We start from the raw sequence: 21,722 nt of genomic DNA, 5'->3' as shown, positions 1-21,722 counted from the left end.
CATTCACAAATAGTCAAATATGTAAATTGTCACTAAAGATGTCTGGCCACTGAGGTGACTGTTGGGTTTCAATGCAGACTGTGAATTAGCATCCATAAACAAAGTTGAAGGTAAAAGAAGGCTTGATGGAACGTCATTGTATTGTTTGCTTTGCAAAGTGTGACGAGAATGTGTGTTTTTCAGATTGTCCTGAGAGTGGAGAAATGTACATCCCAAGTGTTTGTAAATATAATGGTAAGTGATGTCTTGAATTGTTGTTGTTAATTTTGTATAATGTTATTTAGTGTTAAGCACAATGTTAATTGGTTACTGATATTTAAGATGGATTGTTGTGTAGTTGAGGAGGTTTTCTTTGTATGCGTTGAAATGAAAGTATTGTTTGAGAGTGCATCTCTAATTGTTGTTTGTGCTTGTTGCAGGTGTGGTGAGGCCAGAAGTTGTGCATGTAAGAGTGTGCACCCTGGCTAGCTTTGCAAAAATGAATAAAGTATGTATCCCCTCCAAATGTGTGTGGGGCCCCTATTTTCCAAAAAGTAAAATTTAGAAATTTCTCTAGCAGGGCTGTTTCTACGGTGCTCGTCTGCCTGCCCCCCTCTTTCTACCCCCAAAGTCCCCCCGGGGGGCCCTGGTTAGTGGGGCCCCCCCTCCTCCCTATCTCGGCCTGTCTGCCTCCTGCCCTCCTCCTTGCTTCGCCTGACTCCCCCACGTCGGCCTTGTATCGGGGTTGGGACCCGACCTGGCTGTTGTCGGCCTTCCACCGGGCGGGTACCCGATGTGGCTGTGTGACTGGTACTGGACTTGAACCAGCGGTATCACATACAGCGTCAGTGGCTTATGGCACTGCGCTAACCAGTCACAGAGGGAAATCCGGGTTTCTCCTATATAACGTCACACTTAGAGGAAAAAAAAAAAAAAATTGTACTTAGATACATTTGGCAAAGGGAGACTTGATGTAGGCAATATTGACCAGTGCTGGACTCGAACCAGCAGTTTCCAAATGCAGTGTCGGCAGCTTATGGCACTGAGCTAACCGGTTGGTTTCCCAATTTTGGGTTTCACGTATACAACCCTACTCTTAGAGAAAAGCACTTAGAGGGAAAAAAAAATCTTAGGCAAGATGCAGAGCATGCTGTGTCAGGTAGAAAGTAAATAGGCAAAAGGACTTAGAAAAAAAAAATCACCAAATGTCGATGAGAAACTGAGCTTTCCGGTCAGGTGCAGAAATTCAGGTTGAATGTGTCTAACTTTACACTTAGAGAAAAATAGTTAGGAAAAAAAATGGATGAAGCACTTAGGTTTTGAACCACATAGGACCCCCGGGGCACTGATTTTGCACATGTATACTTTATTTTACTTTAGCATAAAAAAACATTTTTCTAACTTTACACAAAACACTTAAGGGGGGGGGATCACCAAATGTCATTTCTCCACACACAAATGTGTGCACGTATAAAAACACACCTGCAACCGTATTTTGTCGGTCTGGGAACGGAACCTTCTCCACAATGTGGATACTGACTTGTATATCCAGAAATCTCTGAATTCATGGAAAGGAAAAGATCAACTTGACAGAACCAGTCCTGAAGAGTTGTGTGTCAATAAATTGTCCGACTGGTGATTGATGCTCATGTGTGTTCTGGGTTTATTTGACCAAATCAGACGTTTTACAAATGATGGCACTTACATCTATGTGGACCTTCAGGCTGTGATACAGTAAAGTTTATTTACATTTTGGTCCAAAAAATTGGAGTCGTGTTTCCCCTTCACACCCAGGTAGGGTCAAGTTCTGTCTTCCCACTCCTGCAGACTCTGGAGGGCCTGTGGATACAATTCCATACAACGGGACAGCGACCCAGTCAGCGATCAGGAGCAGCAGGTCTCGCCCTCATGTGGCGGTCGAGGTCTTCCTTCGGACGAGAGCGCCGACCACTGTGTTTCTCTCCCAGCAGCTTCCTTGCGAATCCAAGAAGGTTCACGACGAAGGCACTGCACTTGCAAGCCGTCTCCTTGCCCAGTACTTACCTCTAGGTTATAAACGCCTTTAAGTTTCTTTTCATGTCATTAAACACTGAAAGGATGAACTATATTGACTCATTGTGTTCTTTGGCATCACATCTACACATTTTGAATTTAGTTTCCTTGAACTAGCACTCGACGCTTCCACCGCTAACTTCCTGTTCAGCCCTCGGCTGGTGGTTTCAGGTGAGCGTGTTCTGAGGAGCAACTCTATTCTGCCAACGACTCATAATTGAGCTAAAATGTTTTTTCTTACAAGAAAAAAAAAAAAAAAAAGTGGAGCTTCAGCTGAAATCCAGGGAAACAATTCAGCTTTGCCAGAATAGTTTGCAGACAATGTGTCACGACATGGCGAGGCAACAGCAACCAGAGCAACAGCCATCACGGCTTCCATTTCATCCATATTTTCCACTGAAAAGTCACTTCCTACTTCGGCTTTGCTGCATGTTTTGCAGAGCAGACGTTCAAGAACCGCATTGCTTTTACTTTGCGGGGACGCCATGATAAGGCGTTGCATCCAATTAACTCTGCCACACTTTTACTGTTCTATAGCGTGTACGGGCAGAGCAAGTACTGTCAATGCTGTGATTCGATCCGTAATTGCATCGTATGATTGGCTGGACGCCGGGCAGAGTTTCACAGAAAAAAGGCTCCATAACTTATTCATTTGCGGTGCACTGAGTGTGCAGCTTAAAAACATGCAATAGACACATCCTGGTCATTTCTGACCAGTCAATGAATGTCTGAACTAAACAGTCCAAAATGCAGACAGAAATACTGCAAGTCAATCTCAAAGTGAAGGATTTCCAAGTGCAATATTTAGAAGAAATACTAAAGATTATCTTTGCACTAAAGAGTCGCTGCATCAGACTCGGAGTCAAACGTAGAAAAATGTTTAACAGGAAAAGGATAAACTAAAAAGGATTTTAAAAAATAAAGTGACACTGATATTAGGGTGTACAAGTACACTTTATTTTCACAGCAGGAAAACTACAAGCATTTAAAATTGCAACAGGTAAAGACACCGCAAACATTTTGCTAACTTTACACTAAAGTAATCACACACACACACACACACACACTACCTTGCTTGTGTTGGACAGGCTTCTTCTGGGGCTCAGGATCCTTGTCAGGACGCCTACAAGACCAAACAAAACATTTACGGACGGCGTCTGAAAGAACCTTGGAATTAAATACATTGATTTAACCACGGCCGTAACCTGACATGTAACTCCTGCAGCTCTGAGGCAGAGCCACTAACACTGAGCATCACATCTGCAGTTTCTACTTTCACCTCCAGAACATTTCCTTAAGTCCTCCTTCAGGGGAACTCCAGTTCTCTTCCAGTGAAGAGAAAAGAATCAGTCACTTAAACAGTCTTCATGAGCCTAAACAGATGAGCACAGGTGCAAAGATCACCAGAGGTCAGAAACATATACAAGCACATTTTCATTTAACAAAAAAAAAAAAAAAAAGTGTAAGTGCCAACTTACCCAAGGAGGAAGCAAACACAGCAACCACACACTCTGGTCTCTTCTTACCTTCGGACACAAAAATAAACCACAAATATGTTCTGAATCTTCTCCCTGGCTTTGCTTCAATCAGCCCAATTCCAAATAAAAAATAAGGAACAAACACTCACCAGAGACCACAGGACACAAAACCACTCCAAACAAATGCATCAGATCTAAAAGACAAGACAAACATCTGCATATTTCTTTTTTTTTTTTCTTTTTTTTTTTTTTTTTTTTTTCAACACAAATCCCCAGCAATTTCCTGATGAACCTCAACCTCTCAGCTGGCTCTCCACAGAGATCAGGCGTCGCCCAAAATGACGCCAGTATAAAAAGCCCAGCGTCCTGGCAGGGACCAATAGGAGGCCGCATTTACTAAACGCTTTCACCTGCTGCACATCACCTGCAACATGGAGTAAGATCTGATCCACTGTATTCATCTCTAGAGGGGAAATTCCTTTTTTCACACCAGTGTAAAAGTTATAAAGGAATAAAGGGATAAAGTTGATCCGATCTTATGTGTTGTAGGAAATTCGCAGCAGGTGAAAGCGTTTAGTAAATGCTAATTGGTCGCGGCCTCCTATTGGTCCGTGCCAGGATGGCAGCCTTTTTATACCGGCTGCGACGTCATTCCCGGGAGATGCCGAGGCTCCGAGGAGAACCTGCTGAGTGCTGGATGGTCGCTTTCGGCTGTGGAATCGCAAGAGGTGTCTTGCACACATTGAGTTGCTGCGCTTCATCTTAGTCGGAAGGTAAGAAGGAACCAGAGGTTGTGCTTGACTTTTATTTACTGCATGGTTTTTGCTGCCTTTTTCCTCCCTGTTTTTTGGATCTTTGGAGGAACAAAGACTGTTTTGCTCTGCTGTTTTTTTTTTCTTCTTATTTCTGTCCAAGTAGGTGTTGCTGATTCGTCTCCTCTGATGGGCGATCGTGACCCCGTGCCTTCACAAGAGGCTCTTCAGGCTCGTCCGTCCGGAACGCAACGCTTGGCTTTCGTTTGGATCACCACCTCTGGATGTCAGTCGGTATGTTTGCATGATTCTCCTTTCAATGTACGTGAGGTGGAGAAACCGTTCATTTTGGGAGGGTAGAGTGATACGAGTGGCCCTGAGACATTTGGACATTGCTATTGCAAACTGTCCTGAGTGACAAGATGCAGTCTTAGTATTCCGCATGAACTGCAACAGGGCTCAGAATCAGGCAATACTGCCTAGGAGGTGGTACCAGAGGTGTAGACAAAGTCTGATGTGTTTGTAAAAGTGACAGGATAACATTTGTAGCGTTTAAGAGTTGGTGCATTTAGAACCTGCCGATGTTGCTAGAAAAGCTTAGAAAACCAAAATCATGTTTGGCTGTTTCTTGCCCCATGTCTGGCAATAAATGGGAGCAGCTCCCAAAAAGCTCTGGTTTTGTGCAATCTGCTCAGCTTCATTTTCAGCTTGTCTGGTAGCTACTGTGGAACGGCTGTATTAGCATGAGATTTGAGATACAACTTCCTTTGCACAGCGCTTGTCTGCTTGTTAAAGTGGTGTCTGTTAATCTATGGAAGTGCTTTAGTGTTGTAACTCTTTGCAGTGTATGTTGGTTTCACTGTCTGTTCATCTGTGGCTCTGTTTCCCTCTGTATGTTGCAGGTAGTTCTGAGCAGCTGAGAGCATTTAGTAAATGGTAACCAGTTGCCGTCCCCTATTGGTCCTGGGCGACGCCAGATACCCTCTGGGAGCTGCACCGTCTCTGAACTGGGAATTGCTTTTGGAGGAGGCAGCGGTTGTCAAGCCACAAACTGCTTAGGAGCCGAGGACTTTCTGCTTTTTACCATTGTTTTTGCAAATTTTGAATAAATACTCTTTCCTATAACTTGTGTCTGGATACTTCCGTTCCTCTTGTTTGGTCTCCCTGGCCTAGACGGACCTGATAAATGCCATTAATGAATGCACAAGTTGCATCAGACATAACTTGTGCCATGAAAGGAAAGTCTGATGCAGAGAAGGAAGGTGGATGAGCAGGTGCAAAGCTAAAGACTTGGCAGAGTCAGTTGTACTGACAGGAAGTGACTTGGCGTTGCCTTGAGGAATGTTTTGGAGGTGAAAGTCAGGATTAATTCTGTAATGGAAGATGTGGTGGGTAGGTTTGGTGTCCAGCATAAGCTGTAGTGAATAAATTTTATAAGGTGACTTAAGAGCGGAGGTAGACATCTTGTCTAAGAGTTCATCTGAGGTTCAGTGAGTAACTGTTTTGCAGATTGAAATGTTCTGACATGCATGTGGTTTCTTGGAATGTCGTCTACTAGCTGGTCTTTGTGAATCTAGTCACTATATAGCTGTTGGACACAGGATGTAAAATCTGTCTCAAAGCAGGTTCTGTTCCTGCATAGATCTATATATATATATATATATATATATACTTCAAATCAGCTTGGTGTGAAGGATCCCAGTCCATTTGCTTCATATTGCAAATACTTATGTAGATTTATGTTTACCAGATCAGGCATCAGCAGGCTAATCTTCTGAAACAGAAGGACACTGGTTCAAGTCCATGTATATAGTATATATCTTTGTAGTCTCTGTAAATAGAGAAGTAATTGTGTCTTATCTGTAAAACAGCTCAATGGATTGCATGTATTCCTCAGGACGCTCCTGTTTGACTGAAGGGCAAACTAAAAATTGGCCTAATATACCAAAAGTAGACTCAATGTGGACATTCACAAATAGTCAAATATGTAAATTGTCACTAAAGATGTCTGGCCACTGAGGTGACTGTTGGGTTTCAATGCAGACTGTGAATTAGCATCCATAAACAAGGTTGAAGGTAAAAGAAGGCTTGATGGAACGTCATTGTATTGTTTGCTTTGCAAAGTGTGACGAGAATGTGTGTTTTTCAGATTGTCCTGAGAGTGGAGAAATGTACATCCCAAGTGTTTGTAAATATAATGGTAAGTGATGTCTTGAATTGTTGTTGTTAATTTTGTATAATGTTATTTAGTGTTAAGCACAATGTTAATTGGTTACTGATATTTAAGATGGATTGTTGTGTAGTTGAGGAGGTTTTCTTTGTATGCGTTGAAATGAAAGTATTGTTTGAGAGTGCATCTCTAATTGTTGTTTGTGCTTGTTGCAGGTGTGGTGAGGCCAGAAGTTGTGCATGTAAGAGTGTGCACCCTGGCTAGCTTTGCAAAAATGAATAAAGTATGTATCCCCTCCAAATGTGTGTGGGGCCCCTATTTTCCAAAAAGTAAAATTTAGAAATTTCTCTAGCAGGGCTGTTTCTACGGTGCTCGTCTGCCTGCCCCCCTCTTTCTACCCCCAAAGTCCCCCCGGGGGGCCCTGGTTAGTGGGGCCCCCCCTCCTCCCTATCTCGGCCTGTCTGCCTCCTGCCCTCCTCCTTGCTTCGCCTGACTCCCCCACGTCGGCCTTGTATCGGGGTTGGGACCCGACCTGGCTGTTGTCGGCCTTCCACCGGGCGGGTACCCGATGTGGCTGTGTGACTGGTACTGGACTTGAACCAGCGGTATCACATACAGCGTCAGTGGCTTATGGCACTGCGCTAACCAGTCACAGAGGGAAATCCGGGTTTCTCCTATATAACGTCACACTTAGAGGAAAAAAGCACTTAGGGGAAAAAAAAAAAAAAATTGTACTTAGATACATTTGGCAAAGGGAGACTTGATGTAGGCAATATTGACCAGTGCTGGACTCGAACCAGCAGTTTCCAAATGCAGCGTCGGCAGCTTATGGCACTGAGCTAACCGGTTGGTTTCCCAATTTTGGGTTTCACGTATACAACCCTACTCTTAGAGAAAAGCACTTAGAGGGAAAAAAAAATCTTAGGCAAGATGCAGAGCATGCTGTGTCAGGTAGAAAGTAAATAGGCAAAAGGACTTAGGATTTGATTCAGAAAACACTTGGAAAGAAAAAATGACCAAATGTCGATGAGACACTGAGCTTTCCGGTCAGGTGCAGAAATCCAGTTTGCATGTGTCTAACTTTACACTTAGAGAAAAATACTTAGGAAAAAAAATGGATGGAGCACTTAGGTTTTGAACCACATATTTGCCCTGATTTTGCACATGGATACTTTATTTTACTTTAGCATAAAAAAAACATTTTGCTAACTTTACACAAAACACTTAGGAGGGGGAAAAAAAGAATCACCAAATGTCATTTCTCCACACACACGTGTGCACGTATAAAAACATACCTGCAACCGTATTTTGTCGATCTGGGAACGGAACCTTCTCCACAATGTGGATACTGACTTGTATATCCAGAAATCTCTGAATTCATTAAAAGATCAACTTGACAGAACCAGTCCTGAAGAGTTGTGTGTCAATAAATTGTCCGACTGGTGATTGATGCTCATGCGTGTTCTGGGTTTATTTGACCAAATCGGACATTTTACAAATGATGGCACTTACATCTATGTGGACCTTCAGCCTGTGATACAGTAAAGTTTATTTACATTTTGGTCCAAAAAATTGGGGTGTGTTTCCCCTTCACACCCAGGTAGGGTCAAGTTGTCTTCCCGCTCCTGCAGATATAATATCATACAACAGCACCGCGACCCAGTCAGAGATCAGCATCTGCAGGTCTCGCCCTCATGTGGCGGTCGAGGTCTTCCTTCGGACGTGAGCGCCGACCACTGAGTTTCTCTCCCGGCAGCTTCCTTGCGAATCCAAGAAGGTTCACGACGAAGGCACCGCGCTTGCAAGCCGTCTCCTTGTCCCGTACTTACCTGTAGGTTCTGAACACCTTTAAGGATGAGCTATACCGACTCACATGTTCTTTGGCATCACATCTACACGTTTCCTTGAACTAGCACACAAACCTTCCACTGCTAACTTCTGGTTCAGCCCTTGGTTGGTGGTTTCAGGTGAGTGTGTTCTGAGGAGCAAGCTCAGAATTGAACTAAAATGGTTTTTTTCTTACAAGAAAAAAAAGTGGAGCTTCAGCTGAAATTCAGAGAAACAACTCAGCTTTGCCAGAATAGTTTGCAGACAATGTGTCACGACATGGCCAGGCTGAGAGCCTCACTGGGACAAAGATCGTTGCAGTGATGAAACAGCGGGTCAAACATCTGTGGAGGTCACTCACCAGACTCCTCCATAGAGGACGTATCTGACGGCAACCAGAGCAACAGCCATCATGGCTTCCATTTCATCCATATTTTCCTCTGGAAAAGTCACTTCCTACTTTGGCTTCGCTGCATGTTTTGCAGAGCAGACGTTCAAGAACCGCATTGCTTTTACTTTGCGGGGACGCCATGATAAGGCGTTGCATCCAATTAACTCTGCCACACTTTTACTGTTCTATAGCGTGTACGGGCAGAGCAAGTACTGTCAATGCCGTGATTCGATGCGTAGCGTAATTGCATCGTATGATTGGCTGGACGCCGGGCAGAGTTTCACAGAAAAATGATACATAACTTACTCATTTGCGGTGCACTGAGTGTGCAGCGTAAAAACATGCAACACATCCTGGTCATCTCTGACCAGTGAATGATTGAACTATTCTTTAGTTTGAATTAATCATAAACAGTCCAAAATGCCAACAGAAATACTGCAAGTCAATCTCAAAGTGAAGGATTTCCAAGTGCAATATTTAGAAGAAATACTGAAGATTATCTTTGCACTAAAGAGTCACTGCATCAGACTGAGTCAAACGTAGAAAAACGTTTAACAGGAAAAGGATAAACTAAAAAGGATTTTAAAAAATAAAGTGACACTGATATCAGGGTGTATAAGTACACTTTATTGTCACAGCAGGAAAACTACAAGCATTTAAAATTGCAACAGGTAAAGACACCTCAAACATTTTGCTAACTTTACACAAAAGTAAACTTATTGCGCGCACACACACACTACCTTGCTTGTGTTGGACAGGCTTCTTCTGGGGCTCAGGATCCTTGTCAGGACGCCTACAAGACCAAACACAACATTTATGGACGTCATCTGAAAGAACACTTTAGAAATGAATGCATTGATTTAACCACGGCCGTAACCTGACATGTAACTCCTGCAGCTCTGAGGCAGAGCCACTAACACTGAGCATCACATCTGCAGTTTCTACTTTCACCTCCAGAACATTACCTTAAGTCCTCCTTCAGGGGAACCCCAGTTCTCTTCTCATGAAGAACTGGTCCCAAACAGTCTTCAGGACTGCAAACAGATGAGCACAGGTACAAAGATCACTGGAGAGGAGAATCTGAAACTTATTGAAGCACTGAAGTCTGCAGCACACTTGCATTGAAGACAAACAAGGACAATAACTCACCAGAGCTCTCAGGACACAAACACTCCAAACAAATGCATCAGATCTGAAAGACAAAACAAAAAGTAGTTTTTCATCACCAAAAAAAAAATAAATAAATTAAAAAAAAAAAAAAAAAAAAAAAAAAAAAAAAAAAAAAAAAAAAAAAAAAAAAAAGGCAGTAATTTCCCAGTGAACCTCAACCTCTCAGCTGGCTCTCCACAGAGATCAGGCGTCGCCCAAAATGACGCCAGTATAAAAAGCCCAGCGTCCTGGCAGGGACCAATAGGAGGCCGCATTTACTAAACGCTTTCACCTGCTGCACATCACCTGCAACATGGAGTAAGATCTGATCCACTGTATTCATCTCCAGAGAAGAAATTCCTTTTTTCACACCAGTGTAAAAGTTATAAAGGAATAAAGGGATAAAGTTGATCCGATCTTATGCGTTGTAGGAAATTCGCAGCAGGTGAAAGCGTTTAGTAAATGCTAATTGGTCGCGGCCTCCTATTGGTCCGTGCCAGGATGGCAGCCTTTTTATACCGGCCGTGATGTCATTTCCAGGAGATGCCGAGGCTCTGAGGAGAACCTGCTGAGTGCTGGATGGTCGCTTTCGGCTGTGGAATCGCAAGAGGTGTCTTGCACACATTGAGTTGCTGCGCTTCATCTTAGTGTTGGAAGGTAAGAAGGAACCAGAGGTTGTGCTTGACTTTTATTTACTGCTTGGTTTTTGCTGCCTTTTTTTTCTCCCTGTTTTTGGATCTTTGGCGGAACAAAGACTGTTTTGCTTTTTTCTTATTTCTGTCCAAGTAGATGTTGCCGATTCGTCTCCTCTGATGGGCGATCGTGACCCCGTGCCTTCACAAGAGACTCCTCAGGCTCGTCTGTCCGGAACGCAATGCTTGGCTTTCGTTTGGATCACCACCTCTGGATGTCAGTCGGTATGTTTGCATGATTCTCCTTTCAATGTATGTGAGGTGGAGAAACAGTTTATTTTGGGAGGGTAGAGTGACACGAGTGGCCCTGAGACATTTGGACATTGCTATTGCAAACTGTCCTGAGTGACAAGATGCAGTCTTAGTATTCTGCATGAACTGCAACAGGGCTCAGAATCAGGCTGTGGGAAAACAGGTAATACTGCCTAGGAGTTGGTACCAGAGGTGTAGACAAAGTCTGATGTGTTTGCAAAAGTGACAGGATAACATTTGAGAGTTGGTGCACCTAGAACTTGCCAACATGAGAGCCGATGTTGCTAGAAGAACTTTGAAAACCAAAATGGTGTTTGGCTGTTCTTGGACTTTTTATTGGTCATTACTGTGGAACGGCTGTATTAGCAGGAGATTTGAGATACAACTTCCTTTGCACAGTGCTTGTGTCTGCTTGTTAAAGTGGTGTCTGTTAACCTATGGAAGTGCTTTAGTGTTGTAACTCTTTGCAGTGTATGTCGGTTTCACTGTCTGTTCATCTGTGGCTCTGTTTCCCTCTGTATGTTGCAGGTAGTTCTGAGCAGCTGAGAGCATTTAGTAAATGGTAACCAGTTGCCGTCCCCTATTGGTCCTGAGCGACGCCAGATACCCTCTGGGAGCTGCACCGTCTCTGAACTGGGGAATTGCTTTTGGAGGAGGCAGCGGTTGTCAAGCCACAAACTGCTTAGGAGCCGAGGACTTTCCACTTTGTACCATTTTTTGCAATTTTGAATAAATACCCTTTCCTATAACTTGTGTCTGGATACTTCCGTTACTCTTGTTTGGTCTCCCTGGCCTAGACGGACCTGATAAATGCCATTAATGAATGCACAAGTTGCATCAGACATAACTTGTGCCATGAAAGGAAAGTCTGATGCAGAGAAGGAAGGTGGATGAGCAGGTGCAAAGCTAGAGACTTGGCAGAGTCAGTTGTACTGACAGGAAGTGACTTGGCGATGCCTTGAGGAATGTTTTGGAGGTGAAAGTCAGGATTAATTCTGTAATGGAAGATGTGGTGGGTAGGTTTGGTGTCCAGCATAGGCTTTAGTGAATAAATTTTATCAGGTGACTTAAGAGCGGAGGTAGACATCTTGTCTAAGAGTTCATCTGAGGTTCAGTGAGCAACTATTTTGCAGATTGAAATGTTCTTGCTGACATGCATGTGGTTTCTTGGAATGTCGTCTACTAGCTGGTCTTTGTGAATCTAGTCACTATATAGCTGTTGGACACAGGATGTAAAATCTGTCTCAAAGCAGGTTCTGTTCCTGCATAGATCTATATATATATATATATATATATACTTCAAATCAGCTTGGTGTGAAGGATCCCAGTGCATTTGCTTCATATTTTGCACATGTGTATGTGGATTTATGTTTACCAGATCAGGCATCAGCAGGCTGATTTTCTGAAACAGAAGGGCACTGGTTCAAGTCCATGTATATAGTATATATCTTTGTAGTCTCTGTAAATAGAGAAGTCATTGTGTCTTATCTGTAAAACAGCTTGCTGGATTGCATGTATTCCTCAGGATGCTCCTGTTTGAAGGGCAAACTAAAAATTGGCCTAATATACCAAAAGTAGACTCAATGTGGACATTCACAAATATTAAATAGTGAATAATACAAATTGTCACTAAAGATGTCTGGCCACTGAAGTGACTGTTGGGTTTCAATGCAGACTGTGAATTAGCATCCATAAACAAGGTTGAAGGTAAAAGAAGGCTTGATGGAACGTCATTGTATTGTTTGTTTTGCAAAGTGTGATGAGAATCTGTGTTTTTCAGATTGTCCTGAGAGTGGAGAAATGTACATCCCAAGTGTTTGTAAATATAATGGTAAGTGATGTCTTGAATTGTTGTTGTTAATTTTGTATAATGTTTGTGTTAAGCACAATGTTAATTGATTACTGATATTTAAGATGGATTGTTGTGTAGTTGAGGAGGTTTTCTTTGTATGCGTTGAAATGAAAGTATTGTTTGAGAGTGCATCTCTAATTGTTGTTTGTGCTTGTTGCAGGTGTGGTGAGGCCAGAAGTTGTGCATGTAAGAGTGATGTGCACTCTGGCTAGCTTTGCAAAAATGAATAAAGTATGTATCCCCTCCAAGAGTGTGTGTGGGGCCCCTATGTGTAATTTTCCAAAAAGTAAAATTTAGAAATTTCTCTAGCAGGGCTGTTTCTACGGTGCTCGTCTGCCTGCCCCCCTCTCTCTCCCCCCAAAGTCCCCCCGGGGGGCCCTGGTTAGTGGGGCCCCCCCTCCTCCCTATCTCGGCCTGTCTGCCTCCCGCCCTCCTCCTTGCTTCGCCTGACTCCCCCACGTCGGCCTTGTATCGGGGTTGGGACCCGACCTGGCTGTTGTCGGCCTTCCACCGGGCGGGTACCCGATGTGGCTGTGTGACTGGTACTGGACTTGAACCAGCGGTATCACATACAGCGTCAGTGGCTTATGGCACTGCGCTAACCAGTCACAGAGGGAAATCCGGGTTTCTCCTATATAACGTCACACTTAGAGGAAAAAAGCACTTAGGAAAAAAAAAAAAAATTGTACTTAGATACATTTGGCAAAGGGAGACTTGATGTAGGCAATATTGACCAGTGCTGGACTCGAACCAGCAGTTTCCAAATGCAGTGTCGGCAGCTTATGGCACTGAGCTAACCGGTTGGTGTCCCATTTTTGGGTTTCACCTATACAACCCTACTCTTAGAGAAAAGCACTTAGAGGGAAAAAAAAATCTTAGGCAAGATGCAGAGCATGCTGTGTCAGGTAGAAAGTAAATAGGCAAAAGGACTTAGGATTTGATTCAGAAAACACTTGGAAACAAAAAAATCAGCAAATGTCGATGAGAAACTGAGCTTTCCGGTCAGGTGCAGAAATTCAGGTTGAATGTGTCTAACTTTACACTTAGAGAAAAATAGTTAGGAAAAAAAATGGATGAAGCACTTAGGTTTTGAACCACATAGGACCCCCGGGGCACTGATTTTGCACATGTATACTTTATTTTACTTTAGCATAAAAAAAACATTTTTCTAACTTTACACAAAACACTTAAGGGGGGGGGATCACCAAATGTCATTTCTCCACACACAAATGTGTGCACGTATAAAAACATACCTGCAACCGTATTTTGTCGGTCTGGGAACGGAACCTTCTCCACCATGTGGACACTGACTTGTATATCCAGAAATCTCTGAATTCATGGAAAGGAAAAGATCAACTTGACAGAACCAGTCCTGAAGAGTTGTGTGTCAATAAATTGTCCGACTGGTGATTGATGCTCATGTGTGTTCTGGGTTTATTTGACCAAATCAGACGTTTTACAAATGATGGCACTTACATCTATGTGGACCTTCAGGCTGTGATACAGTAAAGCTTATTTACATTTTGGTCCAAAAAATTGGAGTCGTGTTTCCCCTTCACACCCAGGTAGGGTCAAGTTCTGTCTTCCCACTCCTGCAGACTCTGGAGGGCCTGTGGATACAATTCCATACAACGGGACAGCGACCCAGTCAGCGATCAGGAGCAGCAGGTCTCGCCCTCATGTGGCGGTCGAGGTCTTCCTTCGGACGAGAGCGCCGACCACTGTGTTTCTCTCCCTGCAGCTTCCTTGCGAATCCAAGAAGGTTCGCGACGAAGGCACTGCACTTGCAAGCCGTCTCCTTGCCCAGTACTTACCTCTAGGTTATAAACGCCTTTAAGTTTCTTTTCATGTCATTAAACACTGAAAGGATGAACTATATTGACTCATTGTGTTCTTTGGCATCACATCTACACATTTTGAATTTAGTTTCCTTGAACTAGCACTCGACGCTTCCACCGCTAACTTCCGGTTCAGCCCTCGGCTGGTGGTTTCAGGTGAGCGTGTTCTGAGGAGCAACTCTATTCTGCCAACGACTCATAATTGAGCTAAAATGTTTTTTTCTTACAAGAAAAAAAAAAGTGGAGCTTCAGCTGAAATCCAGGGAAACAATTCAGCTTTGCCAGAATAGTTTGCAGACAATGTGTCACGACATGGCGAGGCAACAGCAACCAGAGCAACAGCCATCACGGCTTCCATTTCATCCATATTTTCCACTGAAAAGTCACTTCCTACTTCGGCTTTGCTGCATGTTTTGCAGAGCAGACGTTCAAGAACCGCATTGCTTTTACGTTGAGGGGACGCCATGATAAGGCGTTAGCATCAAATTAACTCCGCCACACTTTTACTGTTCTATAGCGTGTACGGGCAGAGCAAGTACTGTCAATGCTGTGATTCGATCCGTAATTGCATCGTATGATTGGCTGGACGCCGGGCAGAGTTTCACAGAAAAATGATACATAACTTATTCATTTGCGGTGCACTGAGTGTGCAGCTTAAAAACATGCAATAGACACATCCTGGTCATTTCTGACCAGTCAATGAATGTCTGAACTAAACAGTCCAAAATGCAGACAGAAATACTGCAAGTCAATCTCAAAGTGAAGGATTTCCAAGTGCAATATTTAGAAGAAATACTAAAGATTATCTTTGCACTAAAGAGTCGCTGCATCAGACTCGGAGTCAAACGTAGAAAAATGTTTAACAGGAAAAGGATAAACTAAAAAGGATTTTAAAAAATAAAGTGACACTGATATCAGGGTGTACAAGTACACTTTATTTTCACAGCAGGAAAACTACAAGCATTTAAAATTGCAACAGGTAAAGACACCGCAAACATTTTGCTAACTTTACACTAAAGTAATCACACACACACACACACACACACACACACACACTACCTTGCTTGTGTTGGACAGGCTTCTTCTGGGGCTCAGGATCCTTGTCAGGACGCCTACAAGACCAAACAAAACATTTACGGACGGCGTCTGAAAGAACCTTGGAATTAAATACATTGATTTAACCACGGCCGTAGCCTGACATGTAACTCCTGCAGCTCTGAGGCAGAGCCACTAACACTGAGCATCACATCTGCAGTTTCTACTTTCACCTCCAGAACATTACCTTAAGTCCTCCTTCAGGGGAACTCCAGTTCTCTTCCAGTGAAGAGAAAAGAATCAGTCACTTAAACAGTCTTCATGAGCCTAAACAGATGAGCACAGGTGCAAAGATCACCAGAGGTCAGAAACATATACAAGCACATTTTCATTTAACAAAAAAAAAAAAAAAAAAAGTGTAAGTGCCAACTTACCCAAGGAGGAAGCAAACACAGCAACCACACACTCTGGTCTCTTCTTACCTTCGGACACAAAAATAAACCACAAATATGTTCTGAATCTTCTCCCTGGCTTTGCTTCAATCAGCCCAATTCCAAATAAAAAAATAAGGAACAAACACTCACCAGAGACCACAGGACACAAAACCACACCAAACAAATGCATCAGATCTGAAAGACAAGACAAACATCTGCATATTTATTTATTTTTTTTCTTTTTTTTTTTTCTTTTTTTTTTCAACACAAATCCCCAGCAATTTCCTGATGAAACTCAACCTCTCAGCTGGCTCTCCACAGAGATCAGGCGTCGCCCAGAAATGACGCCAGTATAAAAAGCCCAGCGTCCTGGCAGGGACCAATAGGAGGCCGCATTTACTAAACGCTTTCACCTGCTGCACATCACCTGCAACATGGAGTAAGATCTGATCCACTGTATTCATCTCTAGAGGGGAAATTCCTTTTTTCACACCAGTGTAAAAGTTATAAAGGAATAAAGGGATAAAGTTGATCCGATCTTATGCGTTGTAGGAAATTCGCAGCAGGTGAAAGCGTTTAGTAAATGCTAATTGGTCGCGGCCTCCTATTGGTCCGTGCCAGGATGGCAGCCTTTTTATACCGGCTGCGACGTCATTCCCGGGAGATGCCGAGGCTCCGAGGAGAACCTGCTGAGTGCTGGATGGTCACGTTTGGCTGTGGAATTGCAAGAGGTGTCTTGCACACATTGAGTTGCTGCGCTTCATCTTAGTCGGAAGGTAAGAAGGAACCAGAGGTTGTGCTTGACTTTTATTTACTGCATGGTTTTTGTTGCCTTTTTCCTCCCTGTTTTTTGGATCTTTGGAGGAACAAAGACTGTTTTGCTCTGCTGTTTTTTTTTCCCTTATTTCTGTCCAAGTAGGTGTTGCTGATTCGTCTCCTCTGATGGGCGATCGTGACCCCGTGCCTTCACAAGAGACTCCTCAGGCTCGTCCGTCCGGAACGCAACGCTTGGCTTTCGTTTGGATCACCACCTCTGGATGTCAGTCGGTATGTTTGCATGATTCTCCTTTCAATGTATGTGAGGTGGAGAAACAGTTCATTTTGGGAGGGTAGAGCGATACGAGTGGCCCTGAGACATTTGGACATTGCTATTGCAAACTGTCCTGAGTGACAAGATGCAGTCTTAGTGTTCTGCATGAACTGCAACAGGGCTCAGAATCAGGCAATACTGCCTGGGAGGTGGTACCAGAGGTGTAGACAAAGTCTGATGTGTTTGTAAAAGTGACAGGATAACATTTGTAGCGTTTAAGAGTTGGTGCATTTAGAACCTGCCGATGTTGCTAGAAAAGCTTAGAAAACTATAATCATGTTTGGCTGTTTCTTGCCCCATGTCTGGCAATAAATGGGAGCAGCTCCCAAAAAGCTCTGGTTTTGTGCAATCTGCTCAGCTTCATTTTCAGCTTGTCTGGTAGCTACTGTGGAACGGCTGTATTAGCATGAGATTTGAAATACAACTTCCTTTGCACAGCGCTTGTCTGCTTGTTAAAGTGGCGTCTGTTAACCTATAGAAGTGCTTTAGTGTTGTAACTCTTTGCAGTGTATGTCGGTTTCACTGTCTGTTCATCTGTGGCTCTGTTTCCCTCTGTATGTTGCAGGTAGTTCTGAGCAGCTGAGAGCATTTAGTAAATGGTAACCAGTTGCCGTCCCCTATTGGTCCTGGGCGACGCCAGATACCCTCTGGGAGCTGCACCGTCTCTGAACTGGGGAATTGCTTTTGGAGGAGGCAGCGGTTGTCAAGCCACAAACTGCTTAGGAGCCGAGGACTTTCTGCTTTTTACCATTGTTTTTGCAAATTTTGAATAAATACCCTTTCCTGTAACTTGTGTCTGGATACTTCCGTTACTCTTGTTTGGTCTCCCTGGCCTAGACGGACCTGATAAATGCCATTAATGAATGCACAAGTTGCATCAGACATAACTTGTGCCATGAAAGGAAAGTCTGATGCAGAGAAGGAAGGTGGATGAGCAGGTGCAAAGCTAAAGACTTGGCAGAGTCAGTTGTACTGACAGGAAGTGACTTGGCGATGCCTTGAGGAATGTTTTTGAGGTGAAAGTCAGGCTTAATTCTGAAACGGTGGGTAGGTTTGGTGTCCAGCATAGGCTTTAGTGAATAAATTTTATCAGGTGACTTAAGAGCGGAGGTAGACATCTTGTCTAAGAGTTCATCTGAGGTTCAGTGAGTAACTATTTTGCAGATTGAAATGTTCTTGCTGACATGCATGTGGTTTCTTGGAATGTCGTCTACTAGCTGGTCTTTGTGAATCTAGTCACTATATAGCTGTTGGACACAGGATGTAAAATCTGTCTCAAAGCAGGTTCTGTTCCTGCATAGATCTATATATATATATATATATATATATATATATATATATACTTCAAATCAGCTTGGTGTGAAGGATCCCAGTCCATTTGCTTCATATTGCAAATACTTATGTAGATTTATGTTTACCAGATCAGGCATCAGCAGGCTAATCTTCTGAAACAGAAGGACACTGGTTCAAGTCCATGTATATAGTATATATCTTTGTAGTCTGTAAATAGAGAAGTAGTTCTGTCTTTAAAACAGCTTGCTGGATTGCACGTATTCCTCGGGATGCTCCTGTTTGAAGGGCAAACTAAAAATTGGCCTAATATACCAAAAGTAGACTCAATGTGGACATTCAGAAATATTAAATAGTCAAATATGCAAATTGTCACTAAAGATGTCTGGCCACTGAGGTGACTGTTGGGTTTCAATGCAGACTGTGAATTAGCATCCATAAACAAGGTTGAAGGTAAAAGAAGGCTTGATGGAACGTCATTGTATTGTTTGCTTTGCAAAGTGTGACGAGAATGTGTGTTTTTCAGATTGTCCTGAGAGTGGAGAAATGTACATCCCAAGTGTTTGTAAATATAATGGTAAGTGATGTCTTGAATTGTTGTTGTTAATTTTGTATAATGTTATTTAGTGTTAAGCACAATGTTAATTGGTTACTGATATTTAAGATGGATTGTTGTGTAGTTGAGGAGGTTTTCTTTGTATGCGTTGAAATGAAAGTATTGTTTGACTGTGCATCTCTAATTGTTGTTTGTGCTTGTTGCAGGTGTGGTGAGGCCAGAAGTTGTGCATGTAAGAGTGTGCACCCTGGCTAGCTTTGCAAAATCAATAAAGTATGTATCCCCCTCCAAATGTGTGTGGGGCCCCTATTTTCCAAAAAGTAAAATTTAGAAATTTCTCTAGCAGGGCTGTTTCTACGGTGCTCGTCTGCCTGCCCCCCTCTCTCTCCCCCCAAAGTCCCCCCGGGGGGCCCTGGTTAGTGGGGCCCCCCCTCCTCCCTATCTCGGCCTGTCTGCCTCCTGCCCTCCTCCTTGCTTCGCCTGACTCCCCCACGTCGGCCTTGTATCGGGGTTGGGACCCGACCTGGCTGTTGTCGGCCTTCCACCGGGCGGGTACCCGATGTGGCTGTGTGACTGGTACTGGACTTGAACCAGCGGTATCACATACAGCGTCAGTGGCTTATGGCACTGCGCTAACCAGTCACAGAGGGAAATCCGGGTTTCTCCTATATAACGTCACACTTAGAGGAAAAAAACACTTAGGAAAAAAAAAATTGTACTTAGATACATTTGGCAAAGTGAGACTTGATGTAGGCAATATTGACCTGCGCTGGACTCGAACCAGCAGTTTCCAAATGCAGTGTCGGCAGCTTATGGCACTGAGCTAACCAGTTAGTTTCAAATTTTTGGGTTTCACCTATACAGGCCTACTCTTAGAGAAAAGCACTGAGAAGGAAAAAAAATCTTAGGCAAGATGCAGAGCATGCTGTGTCAGGTAGAAAGTAAATAGGCAAAAGGACTTAGGATTTGATTCAGAAAACACTTGGAAACAAAAAAATCACCAAATGTCGATGAGACACTGAGCTTTCCGGTCAGGTGCAGAAATTCAGGTTGAATGTGTCTAACTTTACACTTAGAGAAAAATACTTTGGAAAAAAAATGGATGGAGCACTTAGGTTTTGAACCACATATTTGCCCTGATTTTGCACATGGATACTTTATTTTACTTTAGCATAAAAAAAACATTTTGCTAACTTTACACAAACACTTAGGAGGGGGAAAAAAAGAATCACCAAATGTCATTTCTCCACACACACGTGTGCACGTATAAAAACATACCTGCAACCGTATTTTGTCGATCTGGGAATGGAACCTTCTCCACAATGTGGATACTGACTTGTATATCCAGAAATCTCTGAATACATCAAAAGATCAACTTGACAGAACCAGTCCTGAAGAGTTGAGTGTCAATAAATTGTCCGACTGGTGATTGATGCTTATGTGTGTTCTGGGTTTATTTGACCAAATCGGACATTTTACAAATGGTGGCACTTATATCTATGTGGACCTTCAGGCTGTGATACAGTAAAGCTTATTTACATTTTGGTCCAAAAAAAATTGGGGTGTGTTTCCCCTTCACACGCAGGTAGGGTCAAGTTGTCTTCCCGCTCCTGCAGATACAATTTCATACAACAGAACAGCGACCCAGTCAGCGATCAGCATCTGCAGGTCTTGGTCTCCCGCTGTATGTATCCCTTGTGGCGGTCGAGGTCTTCCTTCGGACGTGAGCGCCGACCACTGAGTTTCACGGCGAAGGCACTGCGCTTGCAAGCCGTCTCCTTGCCCAGCACTTACCTGTCAGTTCTGAACACCTTTAAGGATGAACTATACCGACTCACATGTTCTTTGGCATCACATCTACACATTTCACATTTAGTTTCCTTGAACTAGCACTCGAAGCTTCCACCGCTGACTTCCGGTTTAGCCCTTGGCTGCTTCATCCGAAATACATCGAGCGATTCTACGTTATTTAAACTGTAGAAATGTCACAGATCCAAATCAATCAAGGCGGAATCGTTCAACAAGTCATTCTCAGGCTTTCCAAATCAATATCACGATCCCCTGTGTTGATGTCGCGTCTTTCTCAACACACTTCGAGGCAAGTTTTGGGCAAACTCCGTCACGCTGGCGCCGCCATATTTGCCATCTTCTGACCCGAAGAATCTCACAACAGCGTGGTTGAAGTTATAGCGCCCCCTTGTGGTCCGGCGGGGTAATGGCTGCTAATTCGCATTTTCAGTCCTGTTTACCGTCGGGCAAACATGCCACTGGTAGACGAAGAATGAAGACGAGGGTTTCCACTTCTCAGCCACATGCTTGCCGTCCAGTTGTCCAGTCAAAATATATTCTGTCGATTCGAAAACAATGAAATAATTAACAGTGTTTGGATCAGTTTCATTCTCTCTCTCTCACTCACACACACATGTAACACACGTAAAGTCTTCCCATTTAAACTGCACTCTTCCTTGCACCTGCACTTTGAGTTGCACACCAAGCTGCATTCAAATGTCTTGTTTCACTGCCAATACTGCTCATATCTATAATAATGTTTACTATCATTACTTCCTATCAATACAAATCCAAATGCCCTGGGGACAACAAAGAGGGAATTTTACTGGACAGGCAAAACACATTGCTACACTGTGCATGTGACAATACTTGCTTTGAATCTTTAAAAAAAGAAATTCGTCCGCTATCCATTACTCACCTGTATGTTATGAACTCAATCAAGTTCCCTTTTAAGGGTCATTCATCACGAAAAAGGGAAAATTTGATGAACTGTACCGACTCCCGCCGCCAGGGGCGGTCGAGACATTTTTGGCATCATATTTACATATTTAGATTCCCTGAACCGAATACTTTTTAAAAAAAAATCTTTAGATCGG

At 43.2% G+C, this 21,722-nt stretch overlaps 2 long non-coding RNA genes across 3 annotated transcripts; both read left to right on the top strand.

Moving 5' to 3' along the window:
* Nucleotides 1-3,903: 3,903 nt before the first annotated feature.
* LOC147219645 (uncharacterized) lies at nucleotides 3,904-5,351 on the top strand. Its single transcript, XR_015108048.1, has 3 exons — nucleotides 3,904-4,282; nucleotides 4,428-4,555; nucleotides 5,164-5,351. It is a non-coding gene; the product is annotated as an uncharacterized LOC147219645 (long non-coding RNA).
* A 10,978-nt stretch (nucleotides 5,352-16,329) lies between these two features.
* On the top strand, nucleotides 16,330-17,760 carry LOC147219644 (uncharacterized). 2 transcript variants are annotated; one of them, XR_015108052.1, is made up of 3 exons: nucleotides 16,330-16,677; nucleotides 16,821-16,948; nucleotides 17,557-17,760. It is a non-coding gene; the product is annotated as an uncharacterized LOC147219644 (long non-coding RNA). The 2 variants fall into 2 exon arrangements; XR_015108053.1 differs by having other exon boundaries at nucleotides 16,818-16,948.
* The last annotated feature ends 3,962 nt before the right edge of the window (nucleotides 17,761-21,722 follow it).

This window comes from Fistularia commersonii, chromosome 24, assembly GCF_037954325.1.
Source record: "Fistularia commersonii isolate RoL2024-O1a breed Wild chromosome 24, RoL_Fcom_v1.0, whole genome shotgun sequence".
Taxonomy (NCBI): domain Eukaryota; kingdom Metazoa; phylum Chordata; class Actinopteri; order Syngnathiformes; family Fistulariidae; genus Fistularia; species Fistularia commersonii.
The sequence above is the reverse complement of the archived record's forward strand: the minus strand, read 5'-3'. Positions and strand labels throughout refer to the sequence as shown.